Raw genomic sequence first — 18,799 nt, forward strand, 5'->3', positions numbered from 1 at the left:
CGAACGAGCGAAATAGCATAGCGGAGAACAACCAAGTCCCCCGCTGTCCCTCCGACACCCTGTGTTTTCTCTACCGACGCTATTTGGTCACGAAGATTACATCGATTCGATTTCACTTTGAGAAGAAACCGAAGACAGAACCAACTCTCCGAAATAGGATTGGCGTTCGCGATAGAGAGCGGATCCAGAGAAGCATGCAACCCCTGTGCCAGACTGGCTCATCCTGCACCAGCTCCTGCCACTCGACCATCCATTCCATTATATTTTCCCGTTGCATCCAATCGAAAAATTCCCCTCCCTACTCTTTCATTAACATCACGTCAATTAGCAATGATCGTTAATATCGCAATCAAGCTTCGTCCACCGATATCCACGCCCTTAAACTAATTTCGATTTTACCGGAAACTCTGATGTTTCGCGTGAATTTTCAATGCGGTGGAGCGAGCCTCGGTCCAAGGTTATCTCTCTGGAACGATACTTTTGCGAAGCCACCTGTGTATGGTGTTTATTGATCATGTATATATCCATTGGGAGGATGATTGTTATAATGTTGCGAGTCCGAACCTTTGGTCAATACGGTTATATAGAATATAATAGCCAGAACGATACTGATGCGGTGTAGCTGAAAAGAGCTTTGGTACTTCTCTCAGCGTGGACTGTAAAAGTTATAAAGTTCTTTCGAACGATCCTTTAATCGGTTTAAACGGCTGGCGCATTATTCGCAATTAATTAGTCGACGATGACCGGACTGGCATTGAAGAGCATCGCTCGCTAATCCACGGAGGCTTATCGATTGATCAAAGCATAATGAAAATAGCGCGATCGAGTGTTTCGATTGAAATGCGTGCGTGCAGGAATACCTATATACAGGATATTGACCGAGAGAGAGAGAGAGAGAGAGAGACTGTGGCTGTGGGATTCGCGTGGAGCTTTGGTCGTAGAGTTTTTATCGCCTTTCGATTTAGTCTTGTCTATCCGTAGCCGAGTTCTTAAACTTGCAGTTCTAGGAGAGTCTATATTGGATTCTCTGATCCCGCCATTGCCACCTTCGGTAATAAAAGTCAGTTTGGAGGATCGGTAGGATCGACCATTCGTGGTCACGCCGTTCGAGGATTACAAAGCCCATATTGCTTTGCTTCGCTTTGCATCCTCTCTAAAATCTACGGACCTATATATAAATATATATATATATATATATATATATATTAGCAATTGCCCTGTTCACATTTTCCTCCTCACCTTCGCGCACACACTGTATGTATATACATATATATTATATATATCGCGCTCTTTCAGCCGGATATTCGATAATCGCTACTTATTGGCCTTTACCGAGCGAACGAAATGGATAATCGGCCGAATAATATTAATTACACGTATCCGGTTTAAAGTTGCCAAGTTCAAAAGGTATCTACCTACCCCACGTGTCAATATAATAGCCGGAGAATTATGCAAATTCCCTGGCTATTTATAGGCTTCGGTACAGTAAAATGATTGATGGCTAAGAATAACAATTGCACCGTTTCTGTCTACCACTGTGTTACATGTGTATATGTGCATACTATACCTATATACACTTGCGGCATGCTGATTCGTGGGTGAGACGGAAAGAGGAATGCAATGTGCATTAACACGAGTGCTTTTAGATTTTAAGCAAGTAACTCGTATAGATTTACGTGCACGCGTATCAACTCGTTCATCGGTGTATCGTGTTCCGCTTGCTTCTGTGTCCACAGAGAGAGAGAGAGGGAGAGAGAGAGAGAAACTAAGGCGGTTAATCAAACGATAAGCACGCTTGGCGCGGCTCCAAACACATTCCAGTCTGTAATGTCATTATACGCGGCGTTCCAAACAGTCAACGGCCAACCATTTGTTCCGATTTTAAAACCGATGTCCTCCTTCGAATTTTATTTCTCGTCTCACTGATTTTTATACAATACGCCAACTTAAATACGCTTTGTCACGGATGCTATATATATATATACACGAGCATTCGATATAGTTTCTATATTTTTCTTGCATTCTTTTTCGATCGGTCGAACGGGCCAAAGAGACTGCTATATATATATATATATATATATATATACACACACAGCTATAATACAGAGTGTCGCGAACGACGTACGCGCATGGTACACGCAGAAATGATTTGGTCCGGCAAGTCTCGTAGTGTCGTAAAGGAAAATTGCGGTGTTGCTGGGCCAGGCATAAAGGCAGAGAGGCAGGAGAAGACAAGAAGAGTTGCAATGGTAGAACTGTGAAGTTCGGAATCGTACGAGGTAAAGGGCACGCAGTGTCGAAGAGCAGAGGCCAACCACGTTGGAAAGAGCGACTGTAGGGAAGAAGTCGAGGAAAGGATATTTAGATGCATAATACAGGTATATACAGCGTACAAGAAGGAAGGAAACGAACGGAAGGATAGAATTGAGACGAAGTGAGAAAAATGCGTAGGCACGGGGAAGGGGAGGGGGGGTTATATAGAGGGTGTCGCTGCATGCTTCGAATAACGGTAAAAGCAATAAGTTTTATCATTTCTGCGAGTGTGCGTGGAGGGTAGTAGCTGCAGAAATGTTTCGAGTGTTTCGCAGTTGCGGAGGAGGAGGAGGAGGAGGAGGAAGAGGAAAAGTACGTAGCTAGCTTGGTCAGCGAGCAGAGAGCGGTTACAACGGGTACTGCAGTGGACCGGTGAGCGAGGGAGGTAAAGATTGGACTGGCTCAGAAGCGAAGGAACGTCGGCAAGATAGGAGGCGGCAGCCAGCAATTACTAGCTGGAATGTCTGGGAACGCGTGGGACTCGTTCCTAAAGGCTCGCAGACCACGACAAAGTCCCGTGATGCCCCGAGCCTTGTACAGGGTGACCCGGAGAAAACCACTCGTCTCTTAACGTCCATCTTCCTTCTTCCTCTTCTTCTTCTTGCTATACCGATCCGTTTGTTACTCTCGCCATCTTTTTCACCTCCCCTCCCTTTATACAAGTATACATATATATATATATATATGCATTACTCTGTTTATCTCTGCCCATTCTCGACATCTCGCGTTCTCTTATATTTTTCTACCGACGATAAATGCGCTACGACTGATGTACTCGACTTTTCAATATATATATATATATATATATATATATATATATATATATATATATATATTTCCGGAATTGCTCGTTTACGAGAGAAAAGAAAATATTGAAAAGAAGCGAGATCCGTTATTGGTATAATTGGAGTTTCGTCGTGGCGTTGCATTGCTTTTATTACGTATTGTTTCTCGGGGAGTATTGTAAGGTTGAGCTCGTGGTGCACGGCAATCTCAAAGATAAGGTGCACGCTGGCACAACGGTACCAGTCGACAGCGAGGTACAGAGGTTAATTACTTGGACAACGTCCGAAAGTAACGCGATTGTCCGGGAATTTCGAGATAGACCTTATTACGAAATAATTACTCCCTGGCGAGCCTCTAATTCCTGTCGAACTCTTCTTCTATTTTTGGTAGAGGCTGTGCTGTGCTGGAGGAGGGGAAAATGTGGGTATAGCGAAGGGGAGGGGGGGGGGGGCAGAAGAGGAAGGCGAAATTTGGAGAATCCCTTTGTGAACGTGGAACGTCAGGCAGAGTGGCTAGAGATTACCTGTTCGTTCTCTCGAGGTTGGAATGACCATGAGAAATTGCTCGGCCAGGATGTTGGATAATCACGAACACCCTATACGTGAACTGGCAAGATTATGCGACCCTGTGCATATATAGGCTTGCTCTCTCGCTTCCTCGCTTCTCCACTCAACTGGTTTCCTTCCCTGCCTCGTCCACTCTCTTCTCTACCCCCTCCCCTATTCCTCTTGGTTTCCGTTCCTCCTGCTGCACTGTATGTATGGACGCGCGAGCATTCACACTCCAACACACGTATACATCTCGGCCTGACACTAACCGGTATCCTCTGGCCCTTCTTCTTCTTCTTCATCTTCCTCCTCCTCCTCACCTCCCCCTCCCCCTCCTGCTGTTGCTGCTGCTGCTTCTCTCCACCACTTCCTCGCTTCTTCCCCGTCGTATCACAAATCTTCTCTTGTCTCATCTCTTAAACCTTGAAATACTCGAGCATAATCAATGAGCGAGGGGGTGGGTGCGCGGCGAATTACGGTATGGCGCGGTCTGTTTCAGTATACACACACACTCTCTCTCTCTCTCTCTCTCTCTTTATATATATATATATATATGTATGTATAGTACATAGCTATACACGTGAACACCCACGATCGATCGGAATAGCCGAGAGCTGCAAAGAGCTGTGTACGCACGCGTTTCTCAGAAAAGGAGTAAATCGAGGCAGAGGCAGAGACAGAGGCAGAGGCAGAGGCAGCGGAAAGAGCTAATAAGTCACTGCACGGACTTTCGATAGGTCTTCTTCTTGCGCCACGGACGATCCTTATACCTAACCAGTTAAGAGTCAAAGATTAGATATTTATGAAACTGCTTTTCAGGTGGAAGCGTGCTGGAGAAGTCGAAAGAAGGAGGAAATTTAGCAGGATGGATGCCGTTGAGAGCGCGGAGAAGGCGCAAGACAATCTCTCATTGAGAAAGAGGAACTAGACGGAGGAGGGAGAGAATATAGCTGGAAGCTAATTAGCATTTTCCAATTATGGCGCTGAAAGCGAATCTCGTGTCATCTCCTCGGGGGATACGGAAAATAGGCAAACGTTTCTCTCGAATCATCTTATTCCTTGCACGAAACCTTCGAAAATCGCACAAATTGCCACTCGCCCCCCCCCCCCCCTCCTTCCAATATCCAATCACGATAACCTTCCTCGCAATTGTAAAATTAAGCTTTATACTTCTCCTTTCCCATTCGTTCCTCATTCTTATCGAGCAACGAATCTCTGGAAAAATTCTTATAAGGTCATGGGTCTCGTGACCAAGGTTTGTTTAAGAAGGAAAAAATCCGTGTTTATCCGACACTCGATGGAAAGGTTAAATTCGATCGAGAGGAATTCCAGTTACATACGCCAACGGTCCGATAAAATCGCCTTTTTTTTTTCACTGTCGCCTGAGAAACTTTTTCTTTTTTTTTTTACACACAGCAACGACTTAGCTCCTCGAAAGAACGCAAAGCGAATCCGCGCGCAGGCAGCGTATATACCACGGGGCAAAAGGAATTCTCCAATTGGGCGTTTTAACGAGGCCAATTACCATTCGCCAATTAAAAGTTGGAGCGGTATAGCGGATCGACTCTGTGAAAAGGGATTCGCTGCTGACTGCTGTTGCCGTTGGACGACGGCGGGACTCGATTATAGGAAAAGCACGTTTACGCTTGGTTAGAGAAAATGCCGTGAAAAAAAAGAAAGAAAAAAAAGAAGGGCGCGAAAGAAAGTAATAAATCCCGTCAATCGCGAATAAGGAAAGAGACCAGCCTAGAAAATTGTTACGTAGGCGATGTTCTGGAACGAAAGTTTTTATTGCTGGTCTGGTGAAAGGAACGAGATTTAAATTATTTTCAATATTTTCCCTGGTAATACGCTGATGGGAGAAGAAAATATATTAAAGGAAGTAACGAAGCGGTGATTTGTATTATCGGTTTTGTCAAAAGGTTAAAAAAAATGGAGGAGCGGGATGTAAAGTGGGTATTATGTACTATATATATAGTAGGGCGAGTAGCGGGTTCCGGAGCGAGTGGCGTGTACCGTGCAGTCGACAATGCAATGGCGCGTCGAGCCACGCCACGCCACGTCAAATTACGAAGGACCGCGCTCGCGTCTCAGCCGCGAATATCGAAGGCCACGGATGATGATGTGGCGAAGCGAGTTAATTGCAATTTTGCAATTAAAATGCCAAACAGGGTTGTAACGCGTGGCAAATGGACGGCTTCAATCGGATTTCCATTATCGTCCCAACGCCGCAATAATTTGCGGCTAAACTCAACTCTCGTTCTGGCTGAGCAGGTTAGGCGGCATTAGGCCAACGCCGCGTTACGCCATGCCACGCCACGCCACGCCACGTCTAGCAACGCAATACTGCGTGTGTTCCGTATAATATATATATATATATATATATACATAACAGCGTGGCCCAGTCTTTACCCATCCATCGAACAATCCGCACAAGCGCGTTCCTCCTGCAAATCCGCCACCAAGCATCATCCACTAAAATCATTGTTTGATTATCATCGGAAAAGCGGCCACCGCCGAATTTCACCGTATGATAATCACGCGCTTCCCTAAATTCGGACGGACTTCCACCTCTCATCCGTCTCTATTAAATCTCCTATTCTATATTTATATCCAATCTGTTTTTACCGAATCAATTAAATTCGCCGATCATTAATCAATGCCGTACAACCACTACACTTTCCTCTTTCTATATATATATATATATATATAAGAGCGTTCGCCATATTTTTCGATATAGAAATTTATTTACCCATTCGACAAGGTTTTGCCGCTTTAATAAACGCTGCGATAAAACTTGTAAAATATCCAAGGAAATGACATATATATATATATATATACATGAACCGCGAGAGTGAAATTGAGTAAAAGAGTCGGTGTTAATCGGGGCAGAGCGACGCTCGAAGAATCTCTAATATTTATCCGCATTCTTTTTCGGAAAGTGTCCTCGGATGATTGGAGGATTCCGATAGTCGAAATAGGATTCTCTTCATCATCGACAAGCTCGTTGGTGGAACTTTGGCCTTTCGAGCGAGGATCTTGCCGACGAGTGTCTTTTGTTCGGTTTTCATCGACGTGTCGCGCTGCGAAGGTCACAAACACACACGGCCCGATGGAAAGAGTGGATCTGGCGTCAACGTCAATTTGTAATTAACGTTGTCGAAGGTTCACGAAGCGCGGGCGAAGCCCGGAAACACTCGGGCGTATCGCGCGTGGAATCGATATCTGGATTCCCCTTGGCCCGCTTCGCCGCGGCGCTGCCCTCGTCCTCCTCCTCGAGCGTCGAGCGTCGACGTCCCAGCTCTCTCTCTCTCTCTCTCTCTCGCTCTCTCGCTCTCTCGCTCTCTCGCTCTCTGGCTGCTTTTCCCAGCGTTCCGCAGAGCGCCAGCAGGGTATCGCATCATTCGCTCGCTCGCGCGCGCGGTTTTCTTCTTCTCCCGTTAAACTCGATCGTGCAAAAACCTCCCAACTTTCCTCCAATCTCCTTGCCTTGTTCTCATCCCTGTGTGCGTTGGTGTGCATGCCCTCCGCGTGTACAGCAGCCTCTCTTCATGTATGTACACTATAAAGGTACGGAGCGACATATAGCCCTGCGAAATACAAGCACTGATTAGACCCCGGCAAATCTCGTCCGATTTTACGAGCGGCTTTACGCCGACGCATCCTCAGCTGGATACCATCTTGTTGCTCAACCATTCGGCTGCTCGTATTTTCAGGGTCATATTACCTTTTGCACATGCGGACGGACCCTATAACTTTACGACACGGGTCAACTTTGCTCTAGGATCCCATATTTACCCTCTGGAATGCAAATGAAAGATTATCAACTGGAAAATCTTCAAACTTCTCACTCAGCCATGAGCTAATGGAACGAGTTTATACTCTGTACAAATCTTTATTGCGCTCTTTATTTATTCATTGCTTTTTCTAACGAACCGTCTCGAGGATGTTCTTTCCTATGCTGTATATATCACATTATTCGTTATTGATAATGGAAACAAACCGGTTGTTTTTCTGTTTCCCACGTGGGGAACACGTAGGTTTCTTATTCTTGTATTTTGCTTTCGGGGGGAGCCGAATATTTCTTTGTTTCTCGGAACAACTGCTCGCCACGCGCGTCTATACCTTCCTATATATATTAAATTATCCTGGACAAGCGTTGGAACCAGTCGAGGACAACGATCATAATAACGCGTCGCTTGGAATGTGTCCTGTATATATATACCTATATACATTATACGTATGATTGAGAAGCCACGTTCGCGACCTCGTCGAACGTTGCTGGCCAACCCCGAGATTCGACGTGCAACGCGCACAATGAAAAATATCCCGTTTCCACAACGAAATAGCAGGGAATTTGAGATTTTTGCTCGGGCCGGATCGGATATATCGGTAATCGCGAATAAATTGCTCGACGAATCGATGACAATTAATTTTACACCCGTGCAAACAGTCGCATAATATGGCCGAGATAATTATCGCTACCCGCCATGACGAATAGTCGTGCGGCAATTTCATCCCCGAGCTCCTGCAATTCCGTTTTCGAATTTGCCCGTTGAAAATTTCTCAGCCGAGTGACGAAAAAAAAAAAAACTGTTGCATCCACACACCTATATATATCATTAAACTATTATAGCATTTGTCGATTAAAAAAAAACGTGCTTTGCGGGGGAACTTTACGAGGAGCAACAAGAGAAAGAATGAAACGTATTAGGTGTACATATATATATATATAGGTCGATCAATGGAATTGCAAGGATCGATGAGTTAATCGAGATAAGAGGCCAGCAGGATTGGTACATATACATATACACACATGTATAGGCAAAGACCCCGATGTATCGAGTGATGCAAGGTGTTGGATGGGTTTTATACCGCGTCTTCCCACACACGCGCGTTCCTCGGAAAAATCTCCAGACTTTCCACGGGGTCTCTGCCGTACAACGGTTATAGAGGCAGAAGAACCCGAGGATTACGTGCGTGCGCGATGCGTGGTTGGGTTAGCCATGGAGCGATTACGCCAACGTTGCACGTGCGTACACGTCCATTGTGCGTTGCCGTTGTTGTTGTTGTTGCGTGAGCTCGGTAGATTTATGCAGATCTGAAATATCTATGCACGCTCCCGCTGCCGTGACTGGATGATGAGCCCTGCACGGGTTCTCGTAAACATGCCTTAATGCCGCGGAGAGCCTCGTCTTAGATGCGCCTTATCTCATTTACCTGACAAGCTGCGCATATATATTCTATAAATATTCCATCGTTCCATTTTACATAAGAGAATCGCCGTGCACTTTAGCACGATTGCTCCGGAGGACGCCGCATTTGCCAGTCATGGGAAAAGGAACCGAACGCTTTGGATCCTTCTCTCTCTATGTATATATATATATATATATATATACAATGTGGTGCCTTAGCTCGCCTATATATATATATATAGGTTTAGGAGTGTCGTTCCTTCGATCAGATTAGACAATAACAGCCGACACGCTGCTTCGGTTGGTGCTGCCTCGTCTGGAAAATGCCAACTCCAGCAGCGGCAGCCTCCGGAGCAACAAGCGCGAGTCTCCTCGTCCTCCGTTCTCATTATATTAGACTCCGTGCGCGCGGGGCCTTCCTTCTTCCGCGTTCAACCTCTCCTCGTTCCTCTCGTGCACACGCGTGTCTATATCGCTTTAGGGTCACGTGACTCGGTGTCTCGACGCACCCCCTCCTGTTCCCGTAATAATCCCTCGTAGCTACGGAGGATTTCTTAGGGAAAACAGAGACAAACACGGAAGAAGAAGAACGCGCTCGAGTTCCACTCCCTTCGTTAAGAATCTTTTTACGCTAATCGATGCTCGGCGATCATTCACGATGCACCGAGCGAGTCGATCAATCTTGGATCAGTGGCGAGGCAATAGTCGCCTCCAACACGCCTATTGTGGAATTTCAACTTTGATTAATCGACCTCGCGCGTTTAATGCAAACTCTCGGGACTTTCACCAAAGCGGCCAGCACCAGCCAGCCAGCCAGCTAGCCTGGGAATCGGATAAGATCGGCTCGGCGCGCCGACCCGATCTCGTTGTTCGCCGCTCCGCGGTGCCTCCAGGAAACAAGCGAAGCGCGCGCGATATTCGATAAATCTCTTTTGCTCCGGCCTAAACGCGCCTCTAAAGTGAAAATTAATCGTACGAGCTGCACCCTTTCTCTCCCTCTCGTCGGCTATTGGCCGCTTCGCGCCTTCCATACAACGGGACGTTGAAAAATGTGGACAAAAGTTTCGGATCGCAGTCTCGCTCGAGAGGATCGCGGGGCTTGCTCCACTGTGTTTCGGGAATGGTGGTGGTGGTGGTGGTCGCGCGACGCTTAGCGGATCGGCGTCGTTCCCGTGTTGTTGCCATTGCTTCGGATAAAGCGAGATGGCATCTGTTGGCAACGATCCGTCCTATTGGAAAAGCGACCCAGGTAAAGCTGGCGTCGCGACGCCCCTTTTCGTCCCTACCCCCTCTCCCTCCCTCCCACCTTTAAACTACCGGCGCATCTGGCGAGCTTCTTCTTCGCTCCTTATTCGCTAACAAACTCGCCGTGCTCTTCTCGAGGGTCTTTCATTAGAAATGGTAAATCGATTGGATTTTCTCCTCTGTGTGTGTGCGCGCGCGCGCGCGCGCGCGCTAGGAAATGTCACGATTCGAGTTTCAACGGAGCATAGAGCTAGGATGATTTTTCTTCTCTTTACCAACGAGTTATTATTGTGCGGTGGTGGGAGAGATTCGAGTTATCATAAGGAAGAGTATGAGTATAATTCGAAGGAGGGAGGCGTCGCGACGCGAAGCGTCGTGTCGAGTCGAGTCGGGTCGGGATATAGGTATGGGAAACGGGGCAGCATCTGGTAGGTCGAAGCCGATCTTGTCTGGCAGATAGGGAAAGCAGGTGAAGCCGGCGCGGCGCGGCGTCGCGACGACCCTGCGCGGCGGCCGAACGGGGCCCCGGTCGGCGGCGCGGTCGCGCCGGCTCCTTCCACGGTTCCCATGCGAATCAATAGTGCGTAGTTGCGCGCTGCCGAGTCGAGTCGAGCCGAGCCGAGCCGAACCGAGTCGCGTCGTCCCACCATTCCACGCACACACACACAACACGCTCGCACCCTACCCACCCGGTCATTCGAGTTCCGGCGCCGATCGCGCTCGCTACACGCTTCGACACCTCGACACCGTAGTCCCGGAAACCATCAACCACTTGACGATCGTTCGCCAATTCGCCCCACGACCATCCCCCACCCTATTTTATACGCCAACACCACCCCGTAGAAATTGTTATCGCCATTCCATGCAATATCGCCGCGCGTCCACCCCGTGAATTTCGTTCAAGGAGATGAGCGCGTGTCGCGAGCCGCCGAGGATTCTTTTCATTGAGATAAAAGGACGGTGAGAGATTGCTTTGGCAAGATTGCGTCTGGCGATTTGGCAACGTCCGTTCGTAGGTTTTCAGCGAGAATGAAAGAGGTGGGGTGGGTGGGGGGAGGGGGGAGCGACCCCGGGCCAAGCCTGACAAAATTCGTTTGGTCGTAGGCGGCGGCGGCAGCGGAGTTGGTGGCAGCAGCAGCAGTGGCTGGGGCTTAGAGGGGGGGGGGAGGGGGGAGCGAATCGTTCCGTGCATGGGCTTGGAAGACGAACGAAGACGAAGGCGCCGCGCGCCGGAGCAAGAACCCTCCAGGCGACGACCCATTGATACCTACTCTGCTCTACTCTACCCTAATACTCTCCTTTTTTTACTCTCTCCTCGACCTTACAGTCCTCTCCCTTGCCGACCTAACCCTTTTCAACCTACCCTCCATTTTAATAACGCCTGGCACACTGCCCCGTACACCATCCGTGGGCCTTATCTCTATGTACTTACCCCCTTTTTTCTCCCCAGTCATCTATATACATATAAACTTGACGTCTAGTGTCTAGAGAGGAGGAATTTGATTTAGAAACTCGACGATTGCTCGCTCGTCCACATCCAGACATCGTATCTATATAGATATATATATATATATAGAGTTACTATGTCGTCGCTATTATCCCGCATGCGACAATATTTTTGCCCCTTTCTCCCCAGGCCAAGCTTATGGCCCGTCGAGACGAGCACGGTGGAACCAGTAGCAGCAGCAGCACCGCGTCGATATCTCGAAGGGTCGACACAATGATCGTTTTCGTTTAACGCTCGCTGGCAAGTGGCCAAACCAACCCACCTTATGCACTCTTGCATTTCATTTAAAAAAAACTTGTCCTCTTTCTTCCTCCCGTAGCTCGACTCGTGGCTGCTCATCGACTCGACTCGACACTGGTTGCGTCGCTCGCTCGCCTCGATATTCGTGTGTAGGCTTTGTTTACCTTCATGCCAATCTATGGAAATATCCCTGCATTATCCGACGCCTCGCGTAATTGGCTTTTATCGCGTCTCAATTACCTTGCGAAACACGCTCGTTTTACTCACGCGCCAACCGTTCTCCGCAATCGTTGCATAAATTATGCGTGTATATGGAAAATTGAAAACCCATTTTCCTTTCTTCTTCTTCGTCTTCCTCTTCGTCTACGTCCTCGTACTTGCGAGTTTTGCCTGCAGGATTCTCCATACCGCATCCTATGCACTCGTATTAATTCATTATCGTCCAGCAAAACTTCCCTTTCCGGTTTTATTCTGTACTCCCCCCCCCCCCCCCCCCCCCTCTTTCAGGTTCGCTTTCCTCTTTCAGCGCGGATCAGCCTTAAATATTAAAAGCCTCCCCGAATATCGAATTGACGCTGGATACCTTCGAGTTTACCGGCTTGGCAAATTCAATCGACCGGACCTTGCTTGTGTGTTTGTGTGTGTGCTCCCAAAGACGAGCACGCTTCGCGTTCCCACGGGAACGGAGAATCGTCCGTTCGCGGGAGAGAGCCGTATAGGAAAAAAGGCCAGTCGAGCCAAGCGAAAGAAAAGGAAACACGCGTAATGACTGTCAGAATCGAAAAGACTCGAAAGGGACGAAAAGCAATTTGTCCAACGTCACTACTGTACAGTTCTTTGTTTCGCTGCTCCAAGGAGAACTCTCCTACCTCTCTCGCCCCTTTTAATTGATAAACCTTATCCCTACGCACACACACATACACACAGATTACGATTTCCTCTCTATCGCTCGCAAATTCTTCTTTAGGTTACATATAGGGATTTTCAAACTTTTATCAAACCTTTTATATATGTATATATAGACTACTATGCTTTGCTCAACTTGTTTATTTTCATCCCTCTCTAATAAAGCGCAGTTCCTTCGATCAATATTTGCTGGAGCACTTGAAATCTATAATGTCCATTATCTTAAATGAATATCTTGCAACGACTGCTGGCTATCTGATTCTTCGTCCTGATTCAATAATAGGGGATTGTAGGCTGCAGGGATCTACGTAGAGCTGAGACTACTAAATTGTCCTGCTCACCAATCTTATATATATAGCTGTGCTTTTTCAATCTTTTTCTTTCTCTCTCTCTCTCTTGATACCACTTAGAAAGCACTGTCTATATAGAATCAAAGTACACCGCACACTGTTAAAAGAGAGAAAACTGTACATTGAGCTGTATTTTAACCAGAAAACGCGGAGAAGAATAGACGAAAATATTAATCTCGTAGTTTTATAATATCCGTCTAGGAAATAATGAAATTAATGGTAAAAAAAAAGTCTCTAGTCGAGTTAATTATTTTCAATCTATTTCGGTTGTTCCGTTTGGTTGTTTTTTTTGCATTTGTCCCGTTGGCGCGTCCTTTGACCCTGCACCGCTCGGTTAACGCGACGTGATTGCCGCGAGATAGAGGGGGCGAGGTGGTGGTGCGGAGGGAAGAAACACGAGAAAAATAAATCAATGCGTGTGTATGTGTGTGTGTATGTGTCAAAATGCGAGAGATTGACACAGCAACGAGCTGTTATCGCAATAACAGAAATAGCTTATCTGGGTTGATAGCTGCTGTACCGGGGCCGCTTCGCCGTCGTCGTCGTCGCACCGATAGCCTCTTTTATTCGTGTTTCTGTTATATATATATATATATATATATATAGATATAAATTGGACGAGCATCATCGAAGGGTGACAACGAGACACGAAGGGGTGGGGGAGACTGTGGCGGAATTACCGGATGACGCATTCGAACTGAAAATGAGCCCATCAATCCGACGAATTCGCAGTCGGTGGCATCCATCGCGATTCGTCCAACGGAAAGAATCAATGAGAACGGGGAAGATTCCAATCGTTTTTCCAACGATTTCAGCCGCGTTTGGGGCTAAACCGATGGAGAGGGGGGGGGGGGGGGGGAGTAACCTATCGGCGCGGTCGAGTCAGTCGAACATTTCAGAGGCTCGATTTAACGCATGGCCGTCCTTACGTGGAATATTTCGCGGCTGATACTACACTTCTTGTCGCTGGAACATCAACGCATGCGATATGGCGTTGAAAAATGAGCGCATGTGCGACAAGTATATAATCATAAAGAGCACATTCTCTCTCTCTCGTTCCTTTTTACATGGCGCGCCGTGCGTCCTCTCGACGGTTGGGCAAAGGAGATTTCAAGGTAGCGAGGCATGGTAAAGAGGAAAACATGGCGAACGGGATAAACAACGCGAATAATCAATCGATAAGAATTGGTGGAAACGGATAACGAAGGAGTCGCTCGTCGGCGGTTACATGGACGGATCAATTCCAATAGACGATTAAAGTATCGGCCTGTAATCGAGACTTTAGAGCTCGGTTACTGTCCATCTCTCTCGGTTGTCAGTTTGTAGAGAACATGGCGAACGGGAAACACAGCAAAGAAGCAATTGATAAGAATTGGTGGAAACGGATGACGAAGGACGATCGCCGGTTACATGGACGGATCAATTCCAATAGACGATTAAAGTATCGGCTTGTAATCGAGACTTTAGAGCTCGTTACTGTCTCTCTCTTTCCGTCTACCCCATCCCACCTTTGTTGCTTTATTTCCACCGTTGGCAATTTTTCTCCCGCTCTCGCGCTTCTCCCTTCTTTTTTCTTCTCATCCACAAAATCGCGACTGAGCTACGTAATGTCTCCCTCTTTCATTTTCCATTACTCCGAGCACATAACTAACCACCCCCGTACTCCACTCAGCCTCTGCTCCCTTCTCCTCGTTCAGGAATAGCAAGGGACTTCTGTCTGTGTGTGAGTGTAAGAGAGAGAGAGAGAGAGAACACGAAAGCTAGCCATGAAGAAGGGAAATAGTTAGGTTGCGGTTAATTTCGCGTTACTCGTTTTTTCTCTTTTTTCTATTTCTTCTCTCTCTCTCTCGCCCTCCCTCTCGCAGTATGCATTTTTTGCTCGTAGCCAACATTATACACGCCTGTTCTCTTTTATTGCAGATACGCTTCTTTTTTATTACACTCGGCGCACGCTATCTCTCTCCCTCGATCTATCTATATTTCGTTGGCGAGCATTACCGGTGCGCGCTGGCCTGGCTGGTGCATGGTGTATCCGTATTCGCGCGTCAGTCTGCATCTGTCGGCTTCCGATTTAATGGCCGGAAGCGTAATTACTTATGCTGACGTATATACCCGCTGATATGTCCAATACATTCCGTAAAGGACTATTGTCAGTGACGAGAACCAGTTACGTCATCGTACACTAGGCGTTTATGATCGATGCTTCGAGAAATCAAGTATATGTATAGATATATATATATATATAGTTCCCCTCGCAACGATCAACCGATCAATCGATATTCCAAGAAACCGTATTATAGCGCGAAACCTTGTAATATATACATGCAACTACGGATCTAAACAGTGCGCGGATAACGATGAATGTATATTAACCTTTGCTTCTACACTGCAGAAACCCAAGGCAAAATTTGCATTAACATAGACCAACATTTGTACATATATATATATATAGCGAGCAAACAGTTAATACAATAAAGAAATCCAACTACAAGTATATATATATATATATATATATATATATGCCAACTCGTTCTTGCAACATATACCTTCTATTTAACGTTCTTATGTCCTTTCTTCATTAGCGATCATCAGATATTCTTCAAATTTAGCAAATATCTGGGTTTTTATAGTATAAGATTTTAGGATGTTTATATAGTATATCAATTTATAGAGGTTTAGTTAGTACATTATTGTACATAAAATTTAACGTTTAATTTTATGTAAAAGAACAGGAACATGAATGAATTCAACATTCATAGTTAAACATTAATAACATTTTAAGGTTAACTGCGCACGTCGAAATATTTATAACGACAATGTAAAACTTGCAAAAGATTTGGTAGATTATTTTGTAATTAGTAAAAAATAACTTAAACGTTTGAAATTTCTGTACATTTACGTAAGATTTTAGGATAATTTTAATGTGCAATGCTTTTAAAATGAGCCAACTAAATATGAATTTATATTTGGTCCTTTTTTTTTAATATACATGCAGCGAGGACAAAAATCATTTGATAGTAGAAATAACTCGCTTTATTTGAATAGTCAGAAATAAATGTTTACTCGGTGTGTTAATGAAATATAATAAAAAGGATTAAAATTTATTTTTGCGCGATTGAAAGTCTATTTATTTAATTGAATTGGTTATTTATGAAAACTAAATAAATATCTATTAGTACGCCTATTCAAATAAAGATTTATTTGCGAATCAGTGGATTTGGTTCTCAGTGTGTCTCTATATATATTTGTTCGTAGAATCGAAACAATATTTGTTTGTTTCAATGATTTTTCCCTAACTGTTTCAAATCAATAACACGCGATATATCTAGCTTAGAATATCTCCTCTCCTCCCCCCCCCCCCTCTCCTATCGCGAACATGAACAGGCTAAGAAAGCAAGGTCGAAGGGAAGCTCTTATTCTCAAAGAGACTTTAATCGTGGAAGCCCCGGGGTAATAAGAGTATGTAATTACTCGATGATTATTACAATAATGAGGATGATGACACGAGGAGCAGCGTGGCGTTACCGTTATATACATTGGCTGTGGCATCGGTGAGACTCGGATCTCTAGCAATATAATAGGACGGCTCCGACCCTGGTAGAAATTCATCCAGTTTTTTCGATGGCCTATCTAGTATCTACCCAGAGAAACTGATTAAAGGAAAACTGATCAAGCCCTGACTTGGCGCTGACCACCTTAGTAGAAGTTCATAAAGCTATTTTGGAAACTTATCTAGTATTTAGTCAGATAAACTGGTTAAAGAAAAACTGACCTGGTACTGGTTTGGCACTGATCACTAACATGTATATTATTTTAATGGATAGTTATATGTAAGTCAGGAGGTACATATAAAGGAAAACTGATTTGGAGCTGTTTAGGATTTAATCAGTTTCACTTAGTTTTTAACAATTGATGCCATTTTTCTAGTGATCATCAATGCGTATGGTGATAAATATATTTGTTACTTCTTTCATTTCGTGTTCTGTCCTCACATTTATCTGCACGTGGCTTTTTCCGTTGAAAGGGTTAATATCCACTGATTTCAACTGGATTTGGTCCAATTTTTGGTATTAAAACTTACCTCTTGAACATACCATAAATTAAGGTATATTATTCATTTTTTATATAAAGTGTAAAATGGATACGAAGACTATTTATAGGAAAAATTTAGTGCGTGCTCGTGTACGTAAACACAGACTTTTAAAGAAGCTAAAAACTAATGTTTTGTTAACTCAGAGTGTAAGTGGTTTACCAACAAACTCAGCCATCAGTTCAACAATTTCGGTGTGCCCTGCTCAAGTGATTTTGGAAGGTGGAAGTGACCATGAGAATGACATAGAAGTTTCATCTGGGACTGAAACTGGCGGTTTTAATATTGAAAATCATTTGCAAGAATTTTCAATTGAAAGGATAGATGATGAAAATGTTGGCGAAGTTGAAAGTGAAGTTGTAAATGAGATTCAATGTGAATTAGAAGGCGAAACTGAAAATGAATGCGAAGATAATCATGAAGAAGGTGAGAACATTTATCCAGAAATAAATGAAATCCGTAAATGGATTCTAAATTGTGCAATTCCACATGCACATGCAGATAAATTATTGGATATTCTAAGACCCAGGCTATTACCAACACTTCCACATTCTGTCAAAACTTTACTAGGTACAAATAAGGCACAATATAAAATTGTACCAATGAAAGATTCTGATGACACAGATGGCCAATTTGTTTATTTTGGTATAAAAAATGGGATAAGAGCATGCATTAATACTGAAGCACATCAAAACAAGATAGTCGAACTTCAAATTAATGTAGATGGGACTTCATTAGGTGAATCAAGCCATAAACATTTTTGGCCAATATTATGTAAAATACATATAAAGTTGAATATCTATGAGCCTTTTGTAGTAGCCATTTATTATGGAAATTCAAAACCAAAAGATATTACCCAATATCTTAATCAATTTATTAAAGAGATCAATGAGTTACATATTGAAGGTATGATAATAAATGGAATTAAATTCCAGATCAGGCTGCAATGCTTTATATGTGATACACCTGCAAGAGCATATATGAAATGCATTAAAGGACATAATAGTTACTATGCTTGTGAACGGTGTGAAATTAAAGGGACACGAATAAACAAGAAAATGGTTTTTCTTCCAATAAACGTTCATCCTAGAAATAACGAATTGTTTAGAAATTTCACAAATCCTGATCACCATACTGCAGTTTCTCCCTTAATGCTCATTGAACCTCCAATTGATATGATCAACGCATTCACTCTGGATTACATGCACTTATGTTGTTTAGGGGTCATGAAGAAACTAATCGAAGCATGGTTCTCATCTAATTATAAAGTAAAATTCAGTGGCTACCAAAAAACTGAACTATCAAGACGAATGGAGTACATAAAAAATCAAGTTCCTGTTGAATTCAATAGAAAACCAAGAAAATTACACTGTTATGCTAAATGGAAAGCAGTGGAATTCAGATTTTTTATATTATATTGTGGGCCACTTATTATAAAATATATTGCAAGTGAAGAAATTTACAAACATTTTTTACTATTGCATGTGTCCTGTCGCATATTATGCAGTGATGAATTGTGTACTAAATATGTTGAAGATGCAAAGGTTTACTTGAAAACATTTGTTGAGAAGGCAAAAGATCTTTACGGATCAGAATTTTGTGTGATAAATGTACACAAC

At 44.4% G+C, this 18,799-nt stretch overlaps 1 protein-coding gene across 1 annotated transcript in view; it reads left to right on the top strand.

Moving 5' to 3' along the window:
- PlexA (plexin A) overlaps positions 1-18,799 on the top strand; it is a 67,837-nt gene that overhangs the window by 12,133 nt on the left and 36,905 nt on the right. The gene's annotated exons all lie outside the window — the stretch shown is intronic.

The sequence above is a fragment of the Prorops nasuta genome, unplaced genomic scaffold (assembly GCF_024137725.1).
Source record: "Prorops nasuta isolate Cenicafe-Biocafe unplaced genomic scaffold, Cenicafe_Pnas_1.2 PNAS00005, whole genome shotgun sequence".
Classification (NCBI taxonomy): domain Eukaryota; kingdom Metazoa; phylum Arthropoda; class Insecta; order Hymenoptera; family Bethylidae; genus Prorops; species Prorops nasuta.